The sequence below is a fragment of the Lygodium microphyllum genome, unplaced genomic scaffold, assembly GCF_053477565.2.
Source record: "Lygodium microphyllum isolate KBCC unplaced genomic scaffold, Lygodium_microphyllum_v1.1.10 scaffold_149, whole genome shotgun sequence".
Classification (NCBI taxonomy): Eukaryota; Viridiplantae; Streptophyta; class Polypodiopsida; order Schizaeales; family Lygodiaceae; genus Lygodium; species Lygodium microphyllum.
This window is the reverse complement of record NW_028229632.1, coordinates 64,040-83,675: the sequence shown is the minus strand read 5'-3', so window position 1 is coordinate 83,675 and position 19,636 is coordinate 64,040. Positions and strand designations below refer to the sequence as shown.

General features: G+C 38.5%; 1 non-coding gene across 1 annotated transcript; it reads left to right on the top strand.

The window, feature by feature from the left end:
- Positions 1-10,180: 10,180 nt before the first annotated feature.
- Positions 10,181-10,252, top strand: TRNAT-GGU (transfer RNA threonine (anticodon GGU)). The gene has a single exon. It is a non-coding gene; the product is annotated as a tRNA-Thr (tRNA).
- The last annotated feature ends 9,384 nt before the right edge of the window (positions 10,253-19,636 follow it).

The window sequence follows — 19,636 nt, the reverse complement described above, 5'->3', positions numbered from 1 at the left end:
CATTATTATGATTTTTGTATTATGGATGTTGGTTCGCACTTTGTGGTATTTCCATGTTAAGAGAAATCCTATTCCCTGGAGAATAATGCATGGAACTACTATAGAGATCATTTGGACCATTCTTTCCAGTTTCATTTCGATGTTTATCGCCATACTATTTTTTGCCTTATTGTATGCAATGGACTAAATAATAGATCCAGCCATTACCATTAAAGCTATTGGTTATTAACGGTATCGGAGTGCGTCTTTTTACAAAGATGATAGAAGTGCAACAAAGGCTAAGCCAGACTAATTAAATAGTCCACAAAACATCTGGCTTACCGGAACAGACGCAATGCTTAAAGCGTTTGGCGTCGAAAGACTCAAGGAACTAGAGCATGCCAGAAACAAACAAAAAAAAGAAATGTTACCTTCTTATATTTAGCCTTATAAGATTGAAAATGCTCTTTTAGTCTATAGCCAATAAAAAGCCTATGGCTCCTTTCCCAAAGCCATTAAGGGCATATATTCTTGTTTCCGATACAGGCAATATATGGTAGCTTAAATTATAATATAAATAATAAATGCATTAACACCACAGCTAATGGCATATAGTTTTGAGCCCAATGGGCCCAACCTTGTCATCTCTGAAATAGGAAATTTCCGATATATTGACAATAACTATTTTAATTGTTACTAAAGCATCGAAAAGGAAGCGTTGGGTCAACTATGATAACTTTGTCTACCTTGGAAATGGAGGTCTCACAATAGGTTTAGGCAAACACGAGCACTTCACTAAAGGAGACCAGCGCTTATATTTTACTAGGGTTTCAAAGGCTCACAGCAAGCAAGAAACAGTAAAATCCCATAGCTAAAGGTTGCAAAAAAGTGGCCATAGGTTGCTGGACATGTAAATATTGTTTTCGATAAAACATATTGTTGTATGGCCGTTTAAGCAAAAAAAGGTTGCTTCTTTTTGCCGAAAATAAGGCCATGGTTTCATTGGAGGGAAAACAGATTGTCGGAAATTTCTGGCCAGTAGGCAAAGTTGATATACTAAGTTAAGTCGTAACATCTCATCTCTGGCAAGCTGAAATGAGAACCCATAAAATACTAGCTTATTTTTCAAGTATCAATAGGCGTGGAGAGCTGTTTGCGGGGAGACTCGCAAGTACAGTTTGGAGGGTGGCAAATGAGCCTGAGAAATGGCTGGCTGCCAACCCAACCTTATGAGTATTCGGACTATAACAGTTCCGATGAATAGTTATTAACTTTCGACAGTTATATGCTTTCAGAGGATGATTTGTAATTGGGTTAATTATGTTTATCAGAAGTGGACAATTGAGTGGTTGTATCGGCTAAAACTCATTCATGTATGATTATAACTTTAGCTGATGTATTTTATAGTTGGGCTGTACCTTTTCCAGGTGTTAAATGTGATGTCGTATCTGGTTGTTCGAATTAGACTTTCATTTTTATATAATGAGAGGGAGTTTATTATGGCTAGTGCAGCGAGATCTGTGGAACCAATTATGCGTTCATGCTTATCGTCATGGAAGCGGTTTCTAAGGATGATTATCTGAAATGGATATTTGCTCAATAAGCGTGCAGTCGCCTATTGCTTGCGCAGGTGTCGTCTTTTAAAGAATTAAATTGAACCTGTCACTGAAATGACAAAAGCAACTCATATGAGGCTTTGGATTTTCTTTTATTAAATGAAGAAACCATATAGATTACATCTATTAGGCTACGATAATGTCTAATAATCTAACGTTATGTACCAATCTATCCCTTATCACTCCGATTATGTATGTGTGATTATGGTAAATTGATTTTTAAAGTATCTCATCAAAAAAATGGTTACATGTTGACTTGCTAGGCCGGCAGCACGTAAAAATGAGGGCTTGATAAACCCTCCCTATTAAAACTGGCTATAAATATCAAAAACTGCAACCGCAATCAAAGAAACCGTCAAAACATCGAGGACAGTGTTTCTTCAACAAGAAAAGAATGAGTTTAGGATTCGACAGTTTAGATGGTATGAGAATTGGTTTAAACTTTAAACCAGATATCACGATATATGGAATAAAGATTAAGACAGTACAATGAATAGTATGATAAACAGGATGTTAGCCATCTGGTAGTTTTATTCAAAAAGATCGGGGCGAGAAGGGTTCAACTCCATTTTCTCCGGATGCAAGACTCAAACTTAAATAATAATTTTACGTGCTATCGCTGGCTTTCGCGCATACTAAGCAAATCACCTTAAGGCGCTATTGGAATAATCTTTTTTCTGCGAGATTGGATGGCACCTTAACTGGATCCGTGATAGATTTTATTTGATGGTTAAATCGTTGATTTTGATGGCCTAGCTAAAATGATGCCATTCTTGCTGTTTACTATTAAAGTCATATAAGCTGGCACACCTCTTGACGGAATTGCTTTGCCTTGGTTCATCACCTTGCTAGATTGTCTAGCCTGGTATGTTAAGGCAAGATGGGCGATTCGCTTAGATCACCTAGCGGCAATGTCAGGCCTGCTAAAGGACACGTTTTTATCCTCATTCATTTCACTTCCTCTCCTCTCCCCAGGGGATTAAAACACGTGGCTACGAACCATGCTGTCGAGGGTTCGAATCTCTTTTGTTTCAGATTATGTTATTTGGTAAACGTGCCCGTAAGGATAACCATAAAGTGAATAAAGATAAAAGAGGCCGGAATGAACGGCAAACAAAGGTAAAAGATCTTAAAGTCACAACGCATCGGTTTCAATTCCTTTTCCCTTTGAAAAGAAAACCTTTTTATTTCAAAACGATTTTTTCGGGTATTGGATAAATAGAAAGATATATGAAGAAAATTAATATGAAACTAGCTTATTGGATATACGCTGGCCCTGCAAACCCATATTAGTACTTTAAGAGTAGCCAGTTCCTTTAAAAATGTACATGCTTCCCTTAAAAACATTTCAATGTAATGCGTTTTATGGCATTTTCGACAACGTTTAGTTATTGCATGTTATAGCTTTAAATATGTTGTTTTTGCCTAAAAAAATAGGATATGGCTCGTCAATACTTGGCCATTCTATGGCTCGTCAGTACCTTGTGTTTTATAACTTTAACCACGTTATTCTTTAGGCTAAAGTTATTTAGTTTCAAATAGGATATGACATGTCAACACTTTGCCATTAATGTGTTTTATGGCATTTTCACTAATACCTTGTTTTCTAAAAAAGGTAAGTTCTTGCATTCTATGGCGTTTAGTTTTTGCGTTTTATGGCTTTAAATATTAAGTTCTTGCCGGCAAGAAATAGGATATGACTTGCCAGCACTTTGCCGGCACATGTGAAGTAATTGTTTCAAGGACTTTGATGGCAAAACGATTGATTAGTGCATCCGTTACCAATACTTATATGAAACAAATCTATACAAACCTTTCAAAGCAATGCTAGTTTATTTTTTTTATCTTCTATTCGATTGGTAATGACTGTTTCTTTATGCAAGAAAACGGATGTTGGCTAACGACACTATAAGAAAACCGCTTGCCAAAGAGCTTTAGCGTATCAACGACAAAACGTCACTTAACTGAATAGGAGTCAATAATTTATTATGTCTTCTATATCAACCTAAAATCGATTTCTAACAATAAAACGTTTTATCATCGGCAAGGCCAAAGGCCCACTAACTAAGGACCAGTCTAATCGTTGATTCTTATAGCACTGAAGAACTTATTGTTTGAAAAACGCCATAAAACGCAAAAACGTTAGCCATAGAACACAAGAACGACAAGGTGTTTGGAAAGCACCATATCCTGGAACGCAAAAACGACAAGGTGCTTAAAAAGCTAATTATGCTTGCTTTTATCATGCTCGCATCCATTATGCTATTTATTTTATTAACTGTTGAATTGATTTGGCATAAAGTGCGTTTTATCATCCAATTCTCTCAACAAGGTCAATATTGCACTGCTTTAATATTTATACAAATGTTCTCATAGACTTAAGTAAATTACTATTTTTTAACATTCTTTAATAAGTTGAATATGGATTAGATCTTCTTACTTGTTTCAGATGATAAAATAGAATATCTAATACGGATATAGTTACTAAAGGTACAATAATATATAATAATCAATTCCGTGTTGAATGCTCGTGATATGCTAAATGAGGCCGATTTGGTTCTTAATGGTGTCCTCTACTCAATGCTTAGATGGTTTAATAAACCGACAACAATTTCACATATATTGAGAATAGCCAGTAAACAAATAAACACATGCCCAAAAAACATACAAAAGTAATAAAGCAAATGCCTTAGCACACTTATTTACTGTCAAATCTTAGAACTATTTAAACATTAGCAACTAACGAATCCTCAGCCAGGATTTTGATCATAAAATATAAGGCCAGGTGCCTGCCTATAAGTCCCTTTCGTCTAATGGTTAGGACATCGTCTTTTCATGTCGAAAACACGAGTTCGATTCTCGTAGGGGATAAGAAAGGCGAAACATTTTACGTGGTTTCGTATATAAATTTTTGCCTTTCCTAAGATTGGTGGTCTGAACTTGCCAAAATCAACTGTCAATTGCAAATCAATGATTCCAATTAACTCAACAGCCAAGGTGCAAAGAGAGCCAGCGAAAATAGCTTAATGGTAAAGTATAGCCTTGCCAAGGCTGGGGTTGAGGGTTCGAATCCCTTTTTTCGCTATAGAAGCCACAAAAAGGTGACACATCTGCTTTTGAGGCTTATCAGTTCGTTATTTCAAAGGTGAGCTTTACATTTCTGTCTCTCCCCTGCAAACTCATGTAAAGTTATTCTAGTAAACTTAAGCTATTACGAATCATTCTTCTTGATCACAGAGATCTCCTTTATTATCCCACAATGCAACGTTATCATTGATGTTTTGTTTTATTGCAAACTTAAAGTAGATTACATTAAATGATAACTTAAAACTATTAAGCAATGCAATGCGTTGCTTTAGCTGATATTCCTTTTATTGCTACTTTAAAAATTACAGTAATTTCAATGTATTATGGAAAGCAACAAAAAATGGAGATGACGTTAAGTCAGCATGCTTTTGTAGCTCTTTGTAATTTAGGCTATAGCCTGCGTCAAGACAAAAGATCGTAACCTGGCAAGCAAAAAGGCTGCAATTTGAAATTTTTGCCCTCAGTAATCGCAATCAATTTTGGTCGACCATACGGCCAATGGAAAAGGTCAAGCGGAGCCCGTAACTGTCAAAGCTTTGCTAGAGGTTTGCCAAGCCATTTAGTTACTTGCTAGAAAGGATTCCTATAGTTTAGTTTCCACAGAAACCCTTATGTTAGTTGTTGTGTTCAATAAAGCGTAACATAGTGATTGTCTTTACACAAGCAAAAAAAGATAACTGAGCTTAAAAAAAAGGAATCTATTAACCAGTGTTATCCAAAATAGATGTGATGAGAAAAAAAAGAAATCAATTAGGCCCCCATCCCAGCCAATATGACCTATTTGTTTTTCTTTTGTGTTGCATGTAATTTACAAAAACCTGTGTTGGTTGATTATTGATGGCTCATAATCTTGCCAAAAAATGGATGGATGTCTGAGCGGTTTAAAGAGTCGGTCTTGAAAACCGAAGTATTCTTTTGAATACCGGGGGTTCGAATCCCTCTTCATCCGTAAGTATGGTTAGAAGTTAGCATTTTTATGTAGTATGTTTTTCATCCCTCTAACTTGATTGGGAAAGCTAGCTTTTTAAGAGCCAAGCCAAATCGCTTTGCCACCATTCGACACTGCATCCCCTGAAACCACGACTCAAGAGCAATCGAGTAACGATAACAAGCTGCTTGGCAATCAAACGGGTGAAAGGAACATTTTGGGAGGTCCATCAGCATGTGGACCACCATAAACCCAATCCCGGCAACCTGAATACCTTTAGGCATTTGATTACACTGCTTTCTGCGACTAAGTGTATACGTAAAAAACCAATATAAGCGGAGACGTACGACCCAGGGACGCCCTCGCGACTCTTTATCTCTAGCAATATTGTAGCACATGCGTCGCCTAGAGATAACGGGGCATGCTGATTTGACGTCATCTCATCTTCCTCCGGCTTATCACCTTTGTAAAAGTCTGTTGCCAGGTTCTAAAAATGGTAATGGCAACGGCAACATGGGACTCAACCCAACACCTATAGGCACGAGCTGTCGGCAACGTCTATTCAAATCAAAAAGGTATTTTTGCTTGGGCTATCGTTAATCGACTTTTTTCAAAGATAAGCAACGTCTTCAATACAATAAGGTAAGCTTAGCCTTTTCGCTTTCAATGGTATTTTGCGCTTTTTAAATGGTAAGCTTTAAAGTAAATCATACTTAGAAATCGCGAACCCGTGACGTGACGAAAATGCAATAACTAAACGGCAAGGTGTTTAGAAATCGCTATATCCTACGTGAGAACGCAAAGACTAAACTTTTCAGCATGCAATAATTAGAAATATAATGTTAAGACGCAAGGTATTGGCAAAAACATAATGTTGGAACACAAAAACTTACTTACTTACAATAAGGTGCTTATAAAACGTAATATTGAAATGTTTTGAAGGGCCAATCCTTTTGTCATGTCCCTCATTCGTTATGCTATTTTTATTTATTTTTTATAGACTTTCTTGCTTGCTTTGCTTTACTTTGTTTTGCTCTGCTTTGCAAAGCAAAGCTTTGAGGAGCTTTAGCGTATTGACTAAAAGAAGAGGGGCTTCAGCCACTCGACTGAAGGGAAGAGGGAAAGGCAAAGTGCAACGATTTGAATGGCGTTCGACCCCGCGTTACCGACAAAAAATTCTAACCGTTACATGGGAACAAGCCCGTTTTCATAACGTGCATCTTTTACAACATTTTTCAATCGGAGCTTCTCTTATTCCTTTTATTGAGCATAATGAGGCAAGCCGTGCATTAATGAGGTCCACCATGCAGCGACGAGCAGTTCCACTTTTTAGGCCTGAAAGGTGCATTGTAGGTACTGGGTTAGAAGGTTAGGTAGCTTTAGATTCAGGAAGCGTGGCTGTATCCGAACAAGAAAGAAGAATCAAATACGTTGATGGCAATAGAGTTGTATTCTTTGCCAGCCAGGTTGCGGATACTCAATTGAGAGTCTATGAACGTTCTAACAATAATACTTACATGCACCAGAAACCTATAGTTGCTCAAGGAGAACTTTCAAGGTATGGAGAAATTCTAGCGGAAAGGGATAGAAACTAGAATGCCATCTACTAGCAAAAACAACCAAACAATGGCTGTTTCGCATTCTTTCTACGTCCGATTATGCGGTGAAGTGGTTTAACTATGTAGGCTGAGATGCACCCAAGTTAAGGTCCTTTGACGCATTCCTGGCTGCTTCTCTCATGAAAACATCAAAGAATGATGGCATTTGTGTTTATTTCGCTGGCTAGCATTTGTGTTTGTTTCGCTGACCTTAAAACTTGTGTCGATTTCTAAGGCTAGCTGACTTTGAGACGTTATGCGTGTGCTGATCGGCTAGCTGACCTTAAAACGTGCGCTGACCTTAAAGCAGGAACGAACGGTTCTGCGCTGATCTAGCAACACGGTTTTGTGCTGACCTATTGGCTATTATTGTTGTTGACTTTAATTTCATTTGGCTAGCTGACTTACAATCCTATTAAAGAGAGAATATCTAAAATAGTGAGTGCGCTATATATATTTATTGATAAAGTTCAATCTTCAAAAAATATAGCATTACCATCTACTAGCGCATCTAATTGAAATATTAGCAAACAGCATACTTCTGATTCAGATAAGTCTGAAGGCGATTCATCTTCTGTAAATCCATCTTCAATAAAACCGGTTAGGGACAATCCATCTTCAATAACACCGGTTAAGGATAATCCTTCTTCAATAAAACCATCTGAAGTAAAGGAAGTAGAAGAAGACGATAAGGTTCTGAAAGGAGAAGACGATAGGATTATAGAAGAAATAGATGAAGTTGTTAATTCATTGAAACGGGTTAATAGGAAAGGGTTGGGCGAGTCAGAGGACAAAGAAGAAGATTTCAACTTAAAATTGAAACGGGTTAATGAAAAAGGGTTGGGCGAGCCAGAGGACAAAAAAGAAGAAGATTTCAACTTAAGCAATCGTTTTGATAACGAATTGCCTGTATTATCGTTGCAAGACATGATAAAAGAAGGTAAATTATATTATGATTACTTTATATATTGGAGTAAATCCTTACGATTAATGCAGCAACACTTTCCAGTTAATTTCAAAGAACATCCTTTTAAAAATCAAAGTAAAACTCTTTTAGAAGGTAAACTCAATGAAATGAGTAGAAACTCAAGGAGAAATTACTTACTAGTGGAATGAAATAACCAATATATCTACTTTTTCCACAAGATTATTAAAAACAAACACGTCATTCCGAACCCGGGCCAGGATTTCCAAGTTCCGCTGGTAGGAAAGTATGGCGGGTGCGCAGAACCCGGACAAGCTCTTCGAGGTCAAGCTGATCTCTTCTCACAACGGCGTTTCAGCCGTTCCACACACCCCGATAGATCATCTGCCAAGGGATACACCCGGCCTTCCATAGTGGTAGAGGGAACTAAGCTGCCGGGCAGGCCTAACGGGGCTGCCGGGGCCGGTTGAGAGATTATTTATGGCGTTATTCGTCACAACTTATTAATGGTTACAACCCCTTCGGCATGAACAGTTTATCCGTTTGGGCATGGATGTTTCTTTTTGGTCATCTCGTTTGGGCTACTGGATTCATGTTTCTCATATCTTGGCGAGGATACTGGCAGGAATTGATTGAAACTCTAGCTTGGGCCCACGAGCGTACACCCCTGGCTAATTTGATACGATGGAAAGATAAACCAGTAGCTCTTTCAATCGTTCAAGCAAGATTAGTGGGATTGGCACATTTTTCTGTAGGTTACGTATTCACCTACGCCGCATTCCTCATTGCGTCTACATCCGGTAAATTTGGTTAGATATCAAAAAAAAAAAAAAGATAGAGTGTTTCCATTTATGTATACTCGCTATTCTGCCCTTGCGTTGAGCTTATCTTTGTTTTGAAAGAATCCAAGGGTAAGCTCAACCCGTCTCGTTCACGACTTGAACTTATTCTTGAGAAAAAAAAAGTAGGATAGAAGGAAAAATTATGAATATAGTTGGTTCAATCCAAAATTTTATTTCAATATTTTTTATTCATTAATCATGGCAAAAAAGAGTCTTATTGAAAAAGAGAAAAGGAAAGAGAAATTGGTAAAGAAGTATGATTGTGTTCGTCAGTCCATGAAACGGGAGATGAAAAAGAGTTCATCGATACAAAAGAAGTTGGAGATTCTAGAAATGTTGCGGTCCTTTCCGCGCAGCAGTATTCCCACTCGCTTACGTAATCGATGCTCGCTAACCGGACGACCTAGATCGAATTCTCGATATTTTGGTTTATCCAGGCACGTATTGCGTGAAATGGCACATGCTTGTTTGTTACCTGGTTTAAAAAAAGCAAGTTGGTGATTAAAGGGTAATCCTTCTTTACACTTCATACAGAGGAAATCCTTGAGGTAATTCAACAAGCCATTAGTCCCCTTCTCTATTTAGTATTTGACTAAGGAATTACTGATGTTCAATGTAATTATTGAAAAAAATGTATAATAATTACATTGAAAAGGGGGTTAGCCACGCGGGGTAGAGCAGCCTGGTAGCTCGCAAGGCTCATAACCTTGAGGTCACGGGTTCAAATCCTGTCTCCGCAAAGGAATATGTTCATTCATCTTTGAAATAGTCCAATATGACCCTAATCCCTTCAATCCAATTCTTTTTCTCCGTTGATTTACCGAATTAAAGCCCTATTTCTTAAGAATTTCAAGAAACAATCAAAAAATCCTTTTAAATTAAACCCTTCTATGTACTTCTTTTAGGTTTCCATCTTGTAAATCAAAAGAAAAACGCGAAAATTCGTCAATACTTTTTATGACGCTTAGTTGCTTCCTTTGTCATATCTTCTTCTTATCGTTGGAGACAAGGTTATATATCTTGGAAGAATTGGTGAAACATTCTTTTTGATATTCAATCAAAGAGTTTTCATTGAATTGTGTTTTACAAGGGAGAAAAAAGAACGGGGGGAGCCTTTCAATGAAAGGTTAAATTCAATTAATTGAAGTAGATAGTCTTGCTACAAGTGTTTTCCACTCTACATTTTCAATAATGCATATCTACAAGCCCTTTTAACTCAGCGGTAGAGTAATGCCATGGTAAGGCATAAGACATCGGTTCAAGTCCGATAAAGGGCTAATTGAACATCTACTGGCAGAATTAGATTCCAAGATTAGGTTCGGTTTATTATTTTGTTCCCCCAACCCGTCTTTATATATTTTTTTTATATTATGAATATGTTATATCTATTTTTTTTTACTGCTATGCGCTACAGGCACGACAATACTGCGTTTTTATAGATATCAATTCAACTTCTTTTTTTCTATAATCAATAGAATATGATTAATATCATAATGTAAAATTAATGACAAGGGTGGACTGCCAGGTAAACTAACCCCCCCCATAAACTATTTTGAAGTGTTTTAAAAAATTCTTATTATAACTAATAAGAAAAAAATATGGTAATAATAAAGGGTTTAGCCTTTTCCGCTATTCCTTACCTGACCAATTCGAACGGAAGCATTGAGAAAAATGAAGTTATCTACAGTAGATATATCTATTTTTTATTCTATATATTTTTAAATATAACTTTTCGTAACTTAAGCAATTTGGTTATTCTTCTCGTGAGGATCTAATCTGGATCATTGCTACCCGCAGATTTCCATCACTATTCATAAATATTCTAAAGAATCTCTTTGATTCTCTGTGAAGGAAAGGTTTTGCCTCTGGGAGGGATTCCAACATCCGGAAAAATCTTTCCTGATTTCCCTTTCAATCCGAAAGAGATTGGCTGCTTAGATACAAACCCAAGACTTAGTACTGCTTTATTCTCATTCCAAATTCTCTTTTTTGCCTTGAAAATATAATTTTGTTATCTATTTTGATTATGCTTTCTTAGCAATCTATAAAGTTGCTATAATATGCTCGATATATTCTCCTTGTCTAAATTCATTGGATTATTGTTTCTGTCGAAGGAAATAAAAAAAGGAATAGTTTGAAAAAAAGAAATCTTTGAATTGTCACATAATTGGTACTTCTACTCATGTTCAAGATAATGAGATAGAAAGAGTCAAAGGGGAGATTTAAGGGTAGGAGAGGCAGAAGGAAAAGGATAGGCAAGCTGAGGCACTCTGTGGGAGAAAGCGGGGGTCACCCCCTTTTTAATTAAGGAAACCCTTCCTTTTTGAGCAAATATTGTGATAGTTTGCCAAATTTGGAAAGCGAAGCGTTTCTGTTTTGTTAAGCAGGTTTAGTGGCTATTTTTCTTTCGTTTAGAAGATGGCGAGGCCAGGCCCATGCCTTTTTAGAAACCTCCCCACCAATAAATAGAAACAAATAAAAATAACCAAACCACGTCCACGAAATGCCAATACCAAGCAGCTGCTTCAAAACCGAAGTGATGTGAGGGGCTAAAATAACCCATATATTGACGAATACTGCATATTATTAAAAAAATGGTCCCTATAATAACATAAAATCCATAAAACCCAGTAGCTAAAAAAAAAGTAAAACCATGGGGAAGGGATACTCTTGAGATAACATTAGGAGGAGATAGCAAAACGTTTGTATTGCCGGAACCTGGAAGAATCCAAATTAGGGGATTCAACTGTTTCATTTGTGAAAAATTGTTTGAGGAGCTCAAACAATTTTCCGAAAATCGAAGATGCAAATAAGGAAGTGAAATTTTGATTACTTACCGGGCAGTACCAGTGATCAAAACCTACAATTAAAGAAAGAGATGCTGTATATCAATGTATCACATATTTATCTGATCTATATGTACCGGCTCAATCGATCTGGAAGAGGAACAAATCAATACAGAAATAAATTGTATGTCTCGGATCCATTCCTTGGATGAATCCCGAAGGAACGTTTGTAATCAATGGAATCGCGAGGGTCCTTATCAACTAAGTACTAAGGAGTCCCGGTATCCATTATAACCGCGAATTAGACCATAAAGGAGTTTCCGCGTATACTAGCACTATAATTTCAGATGGGGGGGGGAAGATTCAAACTGGGGATAGACAAAAGGGATAGAACATGGGTTCGTATCAGTAGAAAACGAAAAGTGTCCATCTTGATTTTACCTTTAGCTATGGGATTAAACGAAGGAAGTATTTTACGAAATGCCTCAAGATTTTTATGAACCTCTTAGATAAACAGAAAGGAACCATCTAATCATCAGAAGACGCTTTAGTGGAGCTTTACAAGCATTTGTACCCTAATGCAGACGTCGATCTCGTCTTTTCAGAATCGATATTTAAGGAATTATGGAAAAAATTTTTTCAACAAAAGTGCAAATTGGGACAACTCGGTCGACGGAATCCAAACGTCAGACTTAATCTTGATGTACCCCAGACGGAACATTTTTTACTACCTCAAGATGTGCTAGCGACTGCAGATCACTTAATTGAAATAAGTTACAGAACAGGCAGTCTTGACAATATAGACCATTTGAAAAATCAACGCGTTCAATCTATAGCGGATCTTTTACAAAAACAATTCAAATTAGCTTTGAATCGTTTGGAGAGTTCTATTCGACAAAATGTTCGTAAAGCCGTTAGGCGTAAACATTTAGTACCTCCCAGAGAATTAGTAACGTCTGCCCCGTTAATAATAACCTTCAAAGAATTCTTTGGTTCACACCCACTCTTGATAAACGTTTGGAATTGCCATCAATATAATAGACTATCCTAATTATTAGCTTTTTAGAGACTAGCCGAAAGTATGAGATTATCTAAAGCTAGAACAACGGAATAACCATCTACGATCCCGGAAGGAAGAGTTACCGACTATTACACTAAATTGCCAGTAGATGAGACCGGTTGAGTGATATCGGTCGGGGATGGAATTGCACGTGTTTATGGATTGAACAAGACTTAAGCAGGAGAAATGGTAGAATTTGCCAGCGGTGTCAAAGGAATGGCTTTGAATTCCGAAAATGAAAGTGTTGGAATTGTCATATTTGGTAGTGATACTGCCATTAAAGAAGGAGATACGGTTAAGCGTACCGGATCCATTGTTGATGTTCCCGTAGGAAAGGCTATGCCAGGTTGCGTAGTAGATGCGCTAGGAGTACTTATTGATGGTTTAGGTGGGGCGGCCTTTAAGTTATCTATAGTTAATAAATGCGAAGCTGGCATTGTATACAAACATAAGACTCACCAAAACCCACCAAGGAAAATCGGAACCATAGCATGTCGCAAGAGCAGCACGATTGAAGCCGGATGGATAAAGATCATCATGCAAGCTTGCTAGTTTGCCACGAGATGAGGGCAAAAGCCAGCGAATTGGAGTCTTTTCCAAGAGACCATGTCCTGTCAGATAAACACAGATATGTCTTTTGCTTGTAGCAGACTTGATGGAATAGATTGACATCTTTTGGAGCCTGCAAAAAATGAATGCTTTATTACCGTATTGAGCAAAGGGGACTGAATAACATCTTGAGGTGAAGTTGAACCCTTTATTACTAGGATCCCAACTACCTATAGATAACAATGGCGAGATCTTTAAGGGGAGGAAAGCCCTGAATAGAGGTCAGAGGGCCCATATTACCTGTCGAAAATCTAGCAATAGAAAGGCACTTGATAAAGGCCAGGTATAAGGAAAGGAGCCTATGCATTTGTTATGCTCTTCGATGGAGAATAATAACAAAGGGTTTTGCCTGACTATACTTTCTAGCGATTTACGATGGACTCTGAAAAAACACAAAGTAAGTTCCCGGCTAGAGGCCGGACGAGAGGAGTTTTCTTTTGCGGCCAGCTTGCAGATAAAATAAAATTTCAATAAAGTTAGGTTAGAAAGCCATGTAATAGGCAACTATTTTGCATGGTTTAAAGAGCACGGTTACGACCACTTTTTTTGGCAGAAGCTTGACTCTATCCTTGAGTGCAGTGGAATGAAGACGTGTGGAAGTTAAAGCCTCTGGCATTATTGCACGTAAATCCGTCCATGAACCTATGTAAACGGGGTTAAAAGCAGTAGATAGCTTGGTTCCTATAGGTCGTGGTTAATGAGAATTGATAATCGGCGACTGATAGACTGGAAAGACTGCTATAGCCATTGATACCATCTTGAATTAAAAAGCAATCAACACACAGAGCACTTGCGATAGTGAAAAATTGTTTTGTGTGTATGTAGCGATTGGATAAAAACGTTCAACCGTGGCATAATTGGTTAAGATTCTGTCGGAAGCTGGTGCTTTGGAATATTTTATCGTTGTGGCAGTTATTGTTTTGGACCCTGCTCCTCCGTAATTTCTGGCACTATATTCCGGTTGTGCTATGGGAGAATATTTTAGAGATCATGGAATGTACGCATTAATCATTTACGATGATCTCAGTAAGTAATTAGTGGCATATTGATAAATGTTATTATTGCCACGCTGACCACCAGGTCGTGAGGTTTTCCCTGGAGATGTCTTTTATCCATATTTGCGTTCATCGGAAAGAGCCGCCAAAAGGTTAGACTAGACTGGTGCGGGTAGCTTAATTGCCTTACTTGTCATTGAAACATAAGCTGGAGATGTCTTTGTTCACATTCCTACCAATGTCATTTTTATTACAGATGGACAAACTTTTTTGGAAACTGAACTCTTCTATCGCGGGGTTCGGCTTGTCATTAACGTAGGATTATTTGTTAGTCGCGTTGGGTCTGCTGCTTAGCCGAAAGCGATGAAAGCACTTTGTGGAACCCTGAAATTGGAGCTGGCACAACATCGTGAAGTTGCCGCTTTTGCGTAATTTGGGTCAGACCTTGATCCTGCTACCCAGTATTTGCCATATTGTGGCGCTAGGCCTACCGAGGTGCTTAAATAACCATAATATTCCCCGATTTCTATCGAATGACAAATCGTGGTCATCTTTGCGGCGGTCAATGGGTTTTTGGACTAGATCCCTTTGACATAGATTGCTTAGTATGAGAAAGAGCTCCCCGAAAGAATCGAACCACATATACTTGAGACTATCAAAGAGTAAAAGCAATTAGGTGAAGAAGTACAAAAAGATCTGGCTTACGTCTGCCAAAGAATTGCTACATCAATAAAATAACGAAACCAGCTATCACCTACAGATTTGTTTCCAATTAGTATGCTAGATTGGCAGTATATGCAAAATATGGTTGACCATATTTTCTTTAGCCTTTGATATAAGTCCTATAATGATTCCTTGGGAAACTGAAATATTTGATAATTTCTTTTTCGAGGATAGGGTTGTCTACCTTTTTTCAATTATTAGACCCCATCATTTCTAATAATTGGGTAGAGGCACAAAAACAAAATCTTTCTTTATATACGAGAATACTCTATCTCATAACTAGGCTTACACCTATGAAACTGCGGAGAGTAAATCTAAGCCCGAGGGACCGTAGAATTTTGCGTTATAGATTTAACGTGCAAACTAAATGATTTCAATACTGCACTAATGGTTACACCAAATAACCAACTTAGTGAGAATGTACGTTATCATGCGCCGGGAAACCATTGAAGCCATAGATGGAATGGCCTACTGTTACCACAGTCCTTATTTGTAGCGATGCTGTAGCTCAAGGGAGGACCCCTTCCCATTGCCAAGGAGATCCTTCCACCCACACCAATAGCTTAATAAGGAGAGCACCTGCTGATGGTTAAGAGTTCGAATCTCTTTTGGTGGGCAAAAACACGTAGCAACCGTGACAATCTGAAGCTGATGGCTAATTGCTATGAGAATTCAATTTATTTACATTGTGTAATATAAGACTAGTGGCATGGCATGCTTTATGACTGTCCATATGACTGTTTAAGCTTCTATTTCAATTTGCCATTGTCGTAGCTTATCTAATTCGTAGTTAATCAGGCCATATGATCCCTGCTCGCGGCATTCTTAATTATTCAGTTAGCATAGAAAAGAACTGCCATGAATGCTGCCTGCCAGTGTAAAGCACCAAGGAAAGGGATTCGACGGAAGAGAAAGGAAACGAGATTATTTAAAGCGTTCATTTTCTTATTTTTCTGACACTGAGAGACGAAAGCTAGGGGAGCGAATGGGATTAGATACCCCAGTAGTCCTAGCCGTAAACAATGGATACTAAGCGCTGCGCGTATCGACCCGTGCAGTGCTGTAGCGTTAGCGTTAAGTATCCGGGAGTACTTAAGTGGCTAGGGGTGAATCAGAAAGCTACGACTCTGTTCCTTTATTGAAGTCTGAAGGGCCATAAGAACCTACAGGCGGGAAAAGGAGTCCTCTTTCGCCCCACAAGCGTGCGACCATCGCGAAACAGATCCAGGTCCCAATACACCCAGTGCCAGATAACAGCAAGAAACAACAAGCCAGATAGTATGATAGCTACACCTCGTAACTCCAGATACCTGCATCAGTTACGGTATCTCCGGTAAAGCTTCAACCGCCCCATGACTTCGTTACTCCAATGCGAGTCATAAATGGAATAACAAACATGCCTTGCCGGGAGGAAAGCCCTGAATAGAGGCCTTTTATGATGAAATGTTCCGGCTACAAGTCAGTGGACATGCAGGAAGAATTGCTCAATATGCATTAGCTCTTGAACGTTTATGGCATTGAAGAAGAGAGAAACGCAAATCAAAGAAAAAATGAGATTGTTTAAAGCTAGAACAACAAAATAACCATCCTGGAAAGAAGAATTACCGACTATTATACTAAATTGTCAGTGGATGAGACCGGTTGAGTGATAACGGTCGGGGATGGAACTGCACGTGTTTATGGATTGAACAAAACTTAAGCAGTGGAAACGGTAGAATTTGCCAGTTTAAGGTGTCAAAGGAATGGCTTCGAACCGGGTTCAAATCCTATAAACGAATCATAGTTGTGCTTTGTTTGCTGTTTGGATTCGCCTTACCTGCTTATGCTTTTATAGCACAAGATTTTACCACCCACTTTATACCCATCACCAATATATTGCTGGGTTTATCATGGTAGGGGCCATATTCTTCATTAGGGATTATGATCCGGAACAAAACAAAGACAATGTATTGTCAAGAATGTTGGAGCATAAAGAAGCAATAATATCCCATTTAAGTTGGGCTAGCTTATTTCTAGGTTTCCACACTCTAGGTCTTTACGTACATAACGATGTCATGCTAGCCTTTGGAACTCCAGAAAAACAGATTCTTATTGAGCCCGTTTTTGCATTTGCATTATTGAAAAAGAAATATGGTTACGGATCTTTCTTAACTTTACAAAATACTTTAACCACCAAAGAATATTTGCTGAAAAAATAAAAGCTTTAGATAAAAGCCAATTTAAGCAACAAACTTGCAATTCACTCCAAGATACTAATTCAAATAATAGCTATAAGAAATGCAAACAAAAGAAACCGCATAATCCGGTTAATGATCATGATTGCAGGGACAAAGATAATGGTAAAAAAAAACAACCAGATTAATAAATATATATTATCATAGCACGCTAACTAAAAGGCATTAGCGCATTGATTATGGCTTTCAGCATCGAGGTGCTAAACCTTCCCTAAGATGTTTTGATCAGCTTGTTATCCCACAGAGTCACTCTTATCCTAAGAGTGACGGCTCTTCCACTTGGTTAGCACCGTTAAATCATAGCAGGCCAACTTTCTAACTATTTGACTGATAAGTATTGCAATCAATCTCCCGCACTCTTTGGCTGATTCCTGTCTCTGCATGTTTTCGTTACTTTCTATCTAAAAGGCCTACGCGCCAATCGCTTGCCATCGCTGCATATTGCTTTGCCAGGCCAGACAATGCAGCTGATCGCGAATATGGCTTATCGCATGCCATAGCAAAGACTGGCTATATCGCATTGATTATGTTTGTTTTCTGCGATCATAATATTTTTTATAGGTCTGGAGATCATAACATTTTTTATAGGTCTAGCAAGTGTCATAAAGCAGCAATCCGGCTAATTCATTTTATTTTGGGCAAGCGGGTGCCTTCGTGGTTAAGATTTTAGGGCGTCGAAACGGATTTTGGAACCTATTTACATTTTCTATGAAAGGAACGGTCAACGAGCCCGCCGGTACGGACGCCATTAAGAGGACCCCCAATAATTTATTGGGAACTGTACGAAGTATTTGAAAGACAGGGAAAAAGTACCATTCGGGTAATATTTCCAATGGAGTCGCAAAAGGATTTGCTGGTTCACCAATCATTGATGGTTCCGGAACCGCAAGACCCACAGTACATGCAAACGTCCCTAAAATGACTACTGGAAAAATATATAATGGGTCGAGTCCATTTATTAGCTTTTTCTAGTGCAGAAAACTTGTAATTCCTTACTATCTGGCATAATTGTCTTGTTTCATCCTGAATATGAAGTTAGTTGCAACAGGTTGCTGGAGGCAGCAAAAATAGTACAGGTTGCCAGGCTAAAGGATTGGTTCATTTTTTTTTTCAAGCCAATAAACTTATTTTTAGTGAAACTATTCATAATTCTGCGACTGGAGAGCAACCAACAAAGAAAGATGGAGATCCGGCATTATGGCGCGTGATCCTCCTAACCCTAGATAAAAGGTGGAAAGCGAGGATAAAGTGCTTTAGTTAAGTGTCATTGCTTATGACGTTATTGCTGTAGCCTCAAGGAGGTTTGGCCATTGCTTCAACCTTCCCGAATTCCTGCAGATTCGGGTCGTTTTCCGCCACCGGAACGTCTTGAAATAATTCCCATATGGTGCGGGAGACTCAATTGATCTAGACTCAGAAGCTGGGATTTGACCCTTTCCATCGATCGGTTGGGCCAAAGCATTTACTGGCTTAAAGGCCTAAGAAAGAATTACTAACTGGTATTTGCGCAATTTTTCCCGTTGCTTTTACGGAACCCCCTTCCTGTATGGTCGAACCATCGCCCATCAGTACTTAGCCAACATTATCAGATTCTAAATTCAAAGCGATGCCTACTGTACCATCTTCAGATTCTACCAATTCTCCAGCCATTACTTTGTTCGAACCATGAATGCGGGCTATTCCATCTCCCACTTAAGGTACAGTGCCAGTATTAACAATTTCCATTTCTGGGGATCGGATGGGTCAAAAACAGCTAATTCGTATAAAGCCATTGAACCCGCAATACTGGCCGGAAACGGCGAGCAGACAGTCTTTGATTCATAGCAGTGCAGCTCTTGACGTACGGGGCTTTCCCTTACTTTGTTTCCGGAGTACAGTAGCTAAAGAGTGCAGTATTTGACTATTTATTAGGCATTTCCTTCGACCGGAAAAGTGGCCATTGGTTCACGATACGAATACTGTTCTAGGGATGTCGCTAATAGTTTCTGCTAGACAGAAGTACTGTTTTGAACGGGCTGGCTCAGCAGCAACTCCTGGTACTGTAGCCGTGGGAACGACGGTTCGGTACTCGTTGCTGTGACTGAGCCTAGGGGTTGTCTTTCATAACAATAGCAAGTTCGTAACTGATAGGTGCAAATAGGGTTGTGTTTATACAAGTTCGACAAAAAAGGAAAAGCAATGAATCCTTTGGTTTCCGGTAGATGGAAGATCTGCATGAGCGATACAAGAATTCTTGTATAATAACAATCGATTA